Raw genomic sequence first — 11727 nt, 5'->3', positions numbered from 1 at the left:
ACAGTGATCTTGTTTAGATCAGTTTTTGAAGCTGTGGCAGCTTAATTTCTGCAGTCTTTCCAGCAGGCGCTAGAAAAAGCTACCACTTTCCCCCTCACAATCTTATCCATGAGAAAACTGCAACTAATAAACAGCATGACTGCTTTGGATGGACGCTCCCAAAACACACGTGTTCACCATTTTCACATATTCATCTTGCAAACCCATGAAAAACACTTAATTCTAACAGTAAAAAAATTAATGTGATGTCACAGAAACCAACGATTCCTGCAGGCTGACATGAGCGTTTAAAAACAGCAGGTGAAATCAGCCTAAATTCTCCATGTTTATGACTTAATATCTCAGGACATGTGGCACCAAAAATAAAACACAATACACCAATAGTTTCATAATACTTTATTTATTTAGAATAGTCAGCTCATTTGACATTTCATTTGTCAGAGATATGCGCTTTAAGAGTTTTAATGAATGGAGAGATGGATTTATGATAGATATGGGCAGATCATATTTTGTAACCGCTGGTTGTGTTTGCTTGTGTTTTCAGGATCAGGATGATCTCCTGATCATGGACCTTGGAAACCCTCAGTACCAGGCGCTCAACACTCCTGCTGCTGAAAACATTTTATTGACTTTTGTCCATCCCACATTTTATCTGACTTCCTCCACTCCTGCTCGTCCCGCCTTTGTTACTGTTCCTCCAAAACCCAGCACCCCTCCTAGCATTCCTGCTCATCCCGCCTGTGTTCCTGTTCCTCCAGAACCCAGCGCCCCTCCCAGTACTTCTGCTGATCCCAAACCCTATGTAAAAAAGCCCCCAAATGCCTTCATGGTGTTTAGACAGAAGCAGCACCCACTTGTGGTGGCACAGCAGAAGGTGAAAGACTGTGCCATCGTGAATAAGATTCTGGGACAGATGGTGAGTGTGCACACTCCTCACGTGCACAATCTTATCATTGTGTCAGTGAGTGCGTGAACTGACAGTGTGTTGTCTTGTGTTTGCAGTGGCATTCGCTCTCTGCAACAGAGAAAGAAGAATATTTCGAACTGGCCAGAATCGAGAGCCGACGACATTACGAGCTCCACCCAACGTGGAAGCCCAACAGGAAGGTGAGGAAACAGTCAGATCGAACACGTGACTCTTGTTTTTAGCAGCTGGCATCATACAGAAAGTCTGAATGTGTTTATTTATTTATTGTGCAGGTTAAAAGGTCAAGACACCTCAGCACTGACCCTCAGCAGCCTGCAGAGTCATCTCCAAATCTATTTTATTTTTTTACTATCTGTAAATATAGTTTTGAATAAATTTTCTTTATAACATAAAATGTTTGACTACATTCACTGTTTTGTGCATTTTTCAAGGAACCAACAGGTCACTTATTTCATTCTTACTTTAGACAAAACCTGATCAGTTTAATCAACTCAATTATTTTGAGGGAATTATTTCATTTCCCTGGACTCATAATATCATCTTAAGTAAAATAAACCTAACTGAGTAGAGAGAATAATGTAATTTTGTGTGTGTGTGTGTGTGTGTGTGTGTGTGTGTGTGTGTGTGTGTGTGTGTGTGTGTGTGTGTGTGTGTGTGTGTGTGTGTGTGTGTGTGTGTGTGTGTGTGCGTGTGTGTACACGCATGTGGGTGATTCTTAGACTACGGGCACTTATTATGTCCTTTGATCATATTGTATGAAAAACAGAAAAAAGGGGAAATTTCACACTTTTATAGTTATCTTTACAATGAAAGTGTGTTAAGAAATTTGTTCTAGTAGTCTATGATGACTTTTTCACCTTTTTTCAGCATCGTTGCCAAATATTGCCATTTTGTGCTTGTCCCACACCCAGACTTTTGATTTTCAATGATAAAAATGAATGGTAAAGAAACGTTTTTTCTAATGTTTTAAAATATCTCTGAATAAAATATCAGTAAAATAATCAAAACATAATTTGGGTATTCAATGTCATACAACTGTTGTAATTTTTTTAAACAAAATGTAGTTGTCCCACACTATTGCCGTAATTTCCACCACAACACTGTAATGTCCCTTTAAACAGTTTGTATGAAAGATTGTTTGGGTAGTTTCTATGGAGATAAACAGTGACATCAGAGCACATGTATAAAGCGCCAAATAACAACAAACAGTTGCCCCAAGGCGCTTTATATTGTAAGGCAATGGTGTGGTTGAAATTACATTTACAAGGCCAATAGTGCCCGTAGTTAAAGAATCACCCGTGTGCGTGTTGTGGATTCATTCTAAATGTTTTCCACAACACAAAAATTAAGGCAACACAGTAAATGCAGAAAGCACTTACAAACAAGTGCAAACAGAGATTTCTGATGTCCGCTATCTCTCTTGCACCATCCACAAGACATGCGTTTCAGGCAGGACATGCGCGCACAGCCAGCTGGACATGCCGCCACCAGATATGGACATGATAACAGCACCCTGCTTCTCATTCATGTCATTTCATGACTGTACGTCTGTGACCATGGATCATCTACAGAGGAACAGAGGGATCATATTTGTATTGTCCGCTTGATAAGAGGGATTCAATAAAATGTGTTTTTACATGGTGTGTGGTTTTATTTTTTCTTAAATACATCCATGTCATTCTTGATATCAGGCATTTTCCATCACATTTTACTGCACAGTGATGGTAGCTTAGTGGTAAACTTTCTGGTTGACAATCAGGGCTTTTGGAAAGTGCAGGTTCAAATCCCATAGGTGGCGTGTATTTTTTTTATTTTCGATGTGTAACCATATGTGTAACCACATCGCGCAGCTGCTTGCACTGTGTACCCATGTGCAAGAAGCAGTGTTTGTGTTCTAAATAAACAAATGACTCATCGGGTTTTTAAATGTTTTATTGTAAAGTACGTTCACCTCACATATGATCGTAGAAGTAGAATAAACGTCTATTTACTAATGTGACCGTGAACACTTCTGCTGTATGTAACTCCCTGTCACCAAACTGCTTATGTACATTACGAGGTCTGTTAGAAAAGTATCCGACCTTTTTATTTTTTTCAAAAACCATATGGATTTGAATCATGTGTGATTGCATCAGCCAAGCTTGAACCTTCGTGCGCATGCGTGAGTTTTTTCACTCCTGTCGGTTGCGTCATTCGCCTGTGAGCAGGCTTTGTGTGAGCACTGGTCCACCCCTCTCGTCGTTTCTTTATTGCAAATAAATGTCTGAACGATTTGGAGCTTTGCTGCATCAATTTTTTTTCCAGAAACTGTGAGAGACCTCCAGGTGGACACCGTTCGGAAAATTAATATGGCTTTCAGGGACGATTTTATGGGGATTACACAGATTAAGGAGTGATCCAGACGGTTTAAAGACTGCCCACAACTGCTGAGAGCACGCCGCGTTCCGAGCGCCGATCGACAGGCTCAAACAATCAGATCATTTCCAACGTGAAGGCTTTGTTGATCCGGGACGTCGTCTGACTTTCACAAAAAGGCAGAAGGCGTGGACATCAGCACTTTTTCGGCACATTCCACTGTTACAGGAGTTTTTTCGTGGAAAGAAAAGCGGAGGGACGCGCCATAGAGCCGTTCATTATGCGGCACAAAACCACCTCCATGTTGGTCTCACAGGACGGCTTTCAGGTGGATTTCAGATGGCTGTCGGTTGCTTTTCAGTTGTGTGATTATCCGAGAAAATGAGCATGAGGTGGACATGCCCCAACATGTCCTGTGAGGCTTCATCAGGGCATTGCTTTGCGCCATGCGGCTCCACCGCGATGCGCGGAACTCCTCCGCACGTCTCTCTCAATGTGCCGAAAAAGTGCTGATGTCCACGTCTTTTCACAATTCCTGTGCTAGTCAGATGACATACCGGATCAAGACAGCGTCCAGTTTAGAAATGAACGGCACATGTTACTGTCCACTGTTACAGGAGTTTTTGTCATGGAAAGAGGAGCGGAATTCCGCGCGTTGCGGGGGAGCCGCATGGCGCAAAGCAACGCCGTGATGAAGCCTCACAGCACATGTTGGGGCATGTCCAGCTCATGCTCAATTTCTCGGATAATCACACGACTGAAAAGCAACCGACAGCCGTCTGAAATCCACCTGAAAGCCGTCCTGTGAGACCAACACGGAGGTGGTTTTGTGCCGCATAATGAACGGCTCCGTGGCGCATCCCTCCGCTTTTCTTTCCATGAAAAAACTCCTGTAACAGTGGAATGTGCCGAAAAAGTGCTGATATCCACGCCTTCTGCCTTTTTGTGAAAGTCAGACAATGTCCCGGATCAACAAAGCCTTCATGTTGGAAATGATCTGGTTGTTTGAGCCTGTCGATCGGCGCTCGGAGCGCGGTGCACTCTCAGCAGTTGTGGGCAGTCTTTAAACTGTCTGGATCACTCCTTAATCTGTGTAATCCCCATAAAATCGTCCCTGAAAGCCATATTAAATTTCCGAACGGTGTCCACCTGGAGGTCTCTCACAGTTTCTGGGAAAAAACTAATGCAGCAAAGCTCCAAATCGTTCAGACATTTATTCGTAATAAAAAAACGACGAGAGGGGTGGACCAGTGCTCACACAAAGCCTGCTCACAGGCGAATGACGCAACCGACAGGCATGAAAAAACTCACGCATGCGCACGAAGGTTCAAGCTTGGCTGATGCAATCACACGTGATTCAAATCCATATGGTTTTTGAAAAAAAATAAAAAGGTTGGATACTTTTCTAACAGACCTCGTATGTTGGATCACTCGACTCCAACAGCCACATTTACTTTGTGGGTCAAGATCACCAGAAGTTTCTTTTTTTTTAACCACAGTTTGTGAGCGTGATAAAATGTGCATATACACTAATGTCAGCAAATATGTATATTTTGGGGCCTGACTACAATAACTCTGTTGATTTTCAGGTCAGATGATAATGATAATTGCATTTAAAATTGCTTTGCAAGTTGCCAATATTTATCACTGACTGATTTGTATCAGCTCATTTTCTTTTGTTGAGGATGGTTTTCATTGTGAGCAGCTGTCACTCTGAACTAAAAACATAAACAAAAAAAACAATAGTTATCATCCGATATTGTTTTTCAACTCATAGTTAACTTAGTATGTATTCTAATCTATGTAAATACTGTTTTATGTTTATTTTTTGGCCCCAAACACTTTTCTTCCCATTCATTGTGAATTTTCTGTGTACTAAAAGTAGGCATTACAGGTTTTCTGTCAACAACATTTTATTGAGTCTTAAAGTAAATAAATACAAAATCGGTCACTGGATCCTTGATTTCTGGACATAAATAAAAATGAATAAAATCTGTAGTTTTTGTCAAAAGCATTTCCTTTCAGACATTTTGGCATGAATGTCTCTCCATATCTCTGGGAGGAAAAAAACATTTTGATCGATTGTAGTTTGTTTGTATTACATTTTGAAAGGGGTGTCAAATGATTTCAGTGGGGTTTTGAATTTATTAATTCCGAGTGGACTCTATTGTTCTAATTTGACTCAGCAGAGAGCCTAGCAGCTTTTGGAGCTGTGTGAACAGAACGGAGGACAATTCTCATTTCATTCTTGCAACAAGACAGGAGTCCCAGTTAGTGACTTTAATCTGTACAAAAGTGACTCATGATTGACATATTCAGGGACGAAAGTGGTGAAAACCAAAAAATCTGTAACCATATATATATATATATATATATATATATATATATATATATATATATACGAGGTCTGTTAGAAAAGTATCCCACCTTTTTATTTTTTTTCAAAAACCTGATGGATTTGAAACACGTGTGCTTGCATGAGCCAACCTTGAACCTTCGTGCGCATGTGTGAATTTTTTCACGCCTGTCTGTTGCGTCATTTGCTGGTAAGCAGCCTTTGTGTTAGGATGGGTGGAGTCTCTTGTTTTTTCTTTGCAAGGAAATGGCGGAATGACTGGAGCAGCGCGACTGCATCAAATTTTGTCAGAAACTGGGCGACAGCCAGGTGGAAACCATTCGGATTTTTAGACGGCTTTTGGTGACGATCCTATGGGCATCACACAGATTAAGGAGCGGTACAACCGGTTTAAAGACGGCCGCACAACGGTGGAGAGCGAGCCGCTCTCCGGTCGGCCATCAACATGCAGAAATGACCAGATCATTTCCAAAGTGAACTCTGTGGTGATGTGGGACCATCGTGTGACTGTCCGAGAAATTGTGGAAGAGGTGGACATCAGCACTTTTTTGGCACATTCCAGTGTGACAGAAGATTTTGCCATGAAAAGAGTTGCAGCGAAATTCATGCCGATGGCTTTGGCACGAAGCTGATGGTGCAGCAAAAGCTCCACCGTGTTGAAGCCTCACAGGACATGTTGTGACATGCCCAGCTCTTCCACCATTCGGAAGATTCAGATGGCTTTCGGTGGCTTTTCAATCATTTCTGTCGTCTTTCACTTCACAAATGTGTTTCTGAAGTCTTTGGTCTCATGAAGTTTTCTGTTCTATGCTTCTTTCTAAGCGTAAAACAGACACAAACAAAAGATTTGTTTCATTGGCTTTCTGTCATTGATGATTGTTTATTATTTCTGCTAGGAAATCAAGAAAGGAGGAATATGTTCAGAGTGGTTCAAATGTTGCATACATGGAATTCAGTGCATGTAACTCACCAAAACGTTTTCTTGACAAATAAATTTTACGTAAGTGTTATTCACCACAAAACCAGACAAAAAAAGCAAACAGACAAAAAACTTGTTTTTGAGGTTTTATGGTGTTTAATGCTGGATTCATGTAGGCGATAAAGTTGGAAAATCCATTAACTGAAAAGTGTGGATTCAGTTAGTGAGCCCAGAAAACAAGATTAAATTTAGCACAATTTTTTTAAATAGTTCATAATTAATTGTTAACAATATCATCTTGTAAAGACCATCCATATAATAAAAGGGGAGCAGCCTCTCTGGTCCTTTTGGTGTACTTATTAATTTTTTCAAGATGATTCATGTCTTGAAAACAGCAAGGTGATTGGACCAATATTTTTGGACAAATTAGTAAGTTTTGACAAGAAGCCTGTTTTTGTGTTTCTTGTGTGCAAGTGTGGTGCTCCTTTTTGCAGAGGGACAAAGATACTTTAGAAGTTCAACGCAGGGCAACAAAAACTGTTCCCGGTTTAGAACATTTATCTGATGAAAATAGGTTGAAGGAACTCAGACTTACAACATTAGAAAACAGAAGAGCCCATGGCTCAAGTCCCCAGACTTTGAGAAAGTTATTGAAGCTTATAAAATATTAAACTGCCACGAAAATGCTGATAAGAATCAATTGTTCCAGTTTACAGATACACTGCTCTGAGAGGCCACTTGACTCTGTTAAAGGTTATTAGGTCAAGACTGAACATCAGAAAGATTTTTTTTAGCAACAGAATTGTCACCTTGTGGAACAGTTTACTGAACCATGTCATTAACTCGTCCAGTGTCAATGTTTTTAAAGATTGGTACGTTTGGTATTATTATGGATTTTAGGTATTACTATGTTTTTTTGTTGTGTGGGCCGCCAGAAGAGGAGGTACTGCTGGCCCACCACCAGAGGGCGCCCTGCCTGAAGTGCGGGCTTCAGGCACGAGAGGGCGCTGCCGCCTACAGGAGCAGCCGAGGTGACAGCTGTCACTCATCAACTATGACAGCTGTCACCGATCATCTGCATCTCACCTGGGATAAAAGCAGGATGACACCTCCACCACATCGCCGAGATATCGACTTCAGCGAGAGGTAACATTCTCAGCCTTAATCTGTGCCGTACTGCACTGTGTGTTTCTGATCTTTGTACAGGAGGTTTCAGTCGTTTGTGTCAGCGGGAAGCTGAGCTGGTCGGTAACAACAGGGTGACGGATCGCACCCTTCACGTTCAGTGAGACAAGTGACTGTTCAGGTTCTGTAAAAGACTGTGTTCATATTTTCAGAGGTGGAGGTGGAATTCCCACCATTATTGTTACGGGGTGTACACACACCCACACTTGACTGTTTTTGTTCTCCGCCAGCAGTACCAGATCCGACACGCTGAGACGGTGGCCACCTGGGGACTTCGGTACTTGGCGGCTCCAGTATCCCTCGGGTTCGGTGGCGGTGGAAATCGTGTGGTTCCGGTTTGTCTCCAGACGGGCGTCTCCTATCGTCGAGCCTGCCCACACGACACCTTCATTAATTGACTTGTATTCATTCTGTAATCTGCTGTGTGTGGTTGTGACATTCACAACAGTAAAGTGTTCTAATTTAACTCCCTCTATTGTCCATTCATTTACGCCCCCTGTTGTGGGTCCGTGTCACTACACTTTCCCAACAGGATATCTCGGCCAGCGTCATGGACTCCGAGGGGCGTCACCCAGCTGTTGAACGACCAATGGGAGAGCAGGGAGCGCAGGCATCTGCAGGAGGCGTGATTGGTGAGTTGCAGCACATTCTCACCGCCTTTACGGCTCGGTTGGATCAAATGACCGAGCAAAACATCCTCCTGAACCGCAGGGTGGAGGCTCTCTCCGCGCAGGTGGCGGCGAGCACTCAGGGCGATGCTGCAGCTCCTCCTCCTGCCGACCCTGTGCAGGATATGAATGTTCCAGTGGTGGTTCAACAACCCCTCCCACCATCCCCTGAAGCATACATAAGCCCTCCTGAGCCGTACGGAGGTTGTGTGGAGACGTGCGCGGACTTTCTCATGCAGTGTTCGCTCGTCTTCGCACAACGTCCCGTCATGTACGCGTCAGATGCTAGTAAAGTAGCTTATGTGATTAATCTGCCTGTTTTTATTGTTTTTGTCAAAACAACTATTTAGAAAGTTATTTAGAAAGATTTTCCAATGTTCTATAACCTTTGGGAAAAATATCAAATTTTTCACTTGAGGGAAGTTATTGCTATATTTGTATGATGTTTTCAGATTTTTCTTTTTGGTTTAGGAGACGATTGATTCCAAAGATGGTGCCATACCTGTACCAGAACAAGCAGGCAAAACCATCAGCAAGAAGGACAAGTCAAACGAGCTGGAAGCCATCCAAATCCATGTCCCAAGGTTCCATAAATGTTGCAGAGAAATTATTGGACAACAGTACTTTATCACGTCAGAAATATGACTGTCACATGTGAATAAGTAACATCTACTGTTGTCATGTTTTGAACTGTAATGGAAAAAATGCAAAGATTTCCAATTGACAAATGAATGTGAGACAATATTAAGCCCCATTATATCAAAATAAAGTTTGTTTATCTGCCAAAAATGTGAGTTGTCCATTGAACAACTGCAGATGGAAAATTTTGAAAAACAAAAACTGATTAATAACATTCTGTTTACCAAAATAGTAAAAGTAAGTCCCTTTGGCTGCTCCCTTGTTTGCACTTGGGGTCGCCACAGCAAATCCAAGGTGGATCTGCATGTTGAATTGGCATAAGTTTTATGCCGGATGCCCTTCCTGACGCAACTCCACATTACATGGAGAAATGTGGCAGGGGTGGGATTTGAACCCAGAGCCTTCTGAACTGAAACCAAGTGCATTAACCACTTGGCCACCACCCCTGCATTCTGTTTACCAAAATAAGAGACTCAAATAAATGTTTATCAACAAATAAGCAATTATTCTTTTTGACTTTCAATTAAGCAGCCACATGGGATGTGCAGCCAGTACATTCTGAGTGCCGGTCCCAAGCCTGGATAAATGAGGAGGGTTGCGTCAGGAAGGTCATCCGGTATAAAACAAGCTAACCCAACTATGCAGACTAAGAATCGACTTTCCATACCGGATCGGTCGCGGCCCAGGATACCAACGTCCGCCACGGGTGCTGTTGCCCAACAGGGTGCCGGTGGAAATCGGGCTACTGCTGGGCGAAGACGATGAAGAAGAGGAGGAGAACGTTTCCACAAACAGTGGGAGAAGAAAACTAGAGGGTGGAAATGAGAGTGGGGACTTTGAATGTTGGTAGTATGACTGGTAAAGGGAGCGAGCTGGCTGATATGATGGAGAGGAGAAAGGTAGACATAATGTGTGTGCAAGAGACCAAGTGGAAGGGAAGTAAGAGCAGGAGCATTGGTGGTGGGTACAAGTTGTTGTACCATGGTGAGGACAGGAAGAGAAATGGTGTTGGGGTCATTTTAAAGGAAGAGTAAGTTAAAAGTGTGTTGGAGGTTAAGCGAGTATCTGACAGGGTGATGAGTGTGAAGTTGGAAATTGAAGGGGTGATGATGAATGTCATCAGTGCATATGACCCACAGGTAGGTTGTGAGATGAAGGAGAAAGAAGATTTCTGGAGTGTGTTAGATGAGGTGGTGGAGAGTGTGCCCAAGCATGAAAGAGTGGTGATAGGAGCGGACTTCAATGGGCATGTTGGTGAAGGGAACAGAGGTTATGAGGAAGTAATGGGTAGATATGGTATCAAGGATAGGAATGGGGAAGGACAGATGGTAGTTGATTTTGCAAAAAGGATGGAAATGGCTGTGGTGAATACCTACTTTAAGAAAAGGGTGACATATAAGAGTGGAGGAAGGAGCACTCAGGTGCATGACATTCTTTATAGGAGATGCAATCTAAAAGAAATCAGAGACTTGGTGGTGGAATGAAGAGGTCCAGGAAAGCATAAGGAGAAAGAGGTTGGTGAAAATGCTTTGGGATAGTCGGAGAGATGAAGAAAGTAGACAGAAGTACAAGGAGATGCGGTGTAAGGCAAAAGGCAAGGGTGGTAAAAGATGCACATGGTAATGTGCTGACAAGTGAGGAGTGTGTGCTGAGAAGATGGAGGGAATATTTTGAAGAGCTGATGAATAAAGAAAATGAGCGAGAGAAAAGGCTGGATGATGAGAGTAAATCAGAAAGTACAAGAGATTAGTAAGGAAGAAGTGAGGGCTGCTATGAAGAAGATGAAGAGAAGAAAGGTAGTTGGTCCAGATGACATTCCAGTGGAGGCATGGAAATGTCTAGGAGAGATAGCAATAGAGTTTCTAACCAGATTGTTTAATAAAATCTTGGAAAGTGAGAGGATGCCTGAGGAGTGGAGATGAAGTGTGCTGGTTCCTATTTTCAAGAACAAGAGTGATGTGCAGAGCTGCAGTAACTACAGAGGCATAAAGTTGATCAGCCACAGCATTAAATTATGGGAAAGAGTAGTAGAAGCTAGGCTTAGAAAACAAGTGAAGATCTATGAGCATCAATATGGTTTCATGCTGAGAAAGAGCACTACGGATGCAATGTTTGCTCTGAGAATACTGTTGGAGAAGTACAGAGGCCAAAAAGAGTTACATTTTGTGTTTGTGGACTTAGAAAAAGCTTATGATAGGATGCCAAGAGAAGAGCTGTGGTATTATATGAGGAAGTCTGGAGTGTCAGAGAAGTATGTTAGGGTAGTGCAGGACATGTACAGGAATAGTGTGACAGTGGCAGGGGCGTGCTGGGAACATTTTTCAGCCCGGGAGTTTCATATCCAACCGGCCCAAAACCGTCAGCGCACAGAGATAATAAGAGTTCTGCTGTGGCATTTCAATCCAGCATTTATGTGCTGACTGACTGTGAAAATCAGGTGGCTTATAATAGAAAGTAAAAGCTAGTTAGTTAAAACAAGAACGGTATTGTTAACTCAACATTTTTGGCCATTTTTCAGCCAATTTTTCACTCCTGCGCGAATTTTTTGGAGTGCGCCGAGTTTCAGCTTAATCGTGCGTCCTGCATCGTGCAGTCTACATGGAGTAACGAGCTGTGTTTAACATCTCACGACCACCTCCTGATGGGGAATCATATGGTCGGTTGAATATCAACACTG

General features: G+C 42.5%; 1 long non-coding RNA gene and 1 pseudogene across 1 annotated transcript in view; one reads left to right on the top strand and one right to left on the bottom strand.

Annotated features, from left to right (window-relative positions):
- The first annotated feature begins 6365 nt into the window (after window positions 1-6365).
- LOC117522730 lies at window positions 6366-6569 on the top strand (annotated as a pseudogene).
- Window positions 6570-7333: 764 nt separating this feature from the next.
- The window catches only part of LOC117522621, a 14771-nt gene continuing 10377 nt past the window's right edge, over window positions 7334-11727 (bottom strand). Inside the window, exon 3 of the long non-coding RNA XR_004564261.1 lies at window positions 7334-7464. This is a non-coding gene — a long non-coding RNA (uncharacterized LOC117522621). The remainder of the gene's footprint in view (window positions 7465-11727) is intronic.

The sequence above is a fragment of the Thalassophryne amazonica genome, chromosome 12, assembly GCF_902500255.1.
Source record: "Thalassophryne amazonica chromosome 12, fThaAma1.1, whole genome shotgun sequence".
NCBI lineage: Eukaryota > Metazoa > Chordata > Actinopteri > Batrachoidiformes > Batrachoididae > Thalassophryne > Thalassophryne amazonica.
The sequence above is the reverse complement of the archived record's forward strand: the minus strand, read 5'-3'. Positions and strand labels throughout refer to the sequence as shown.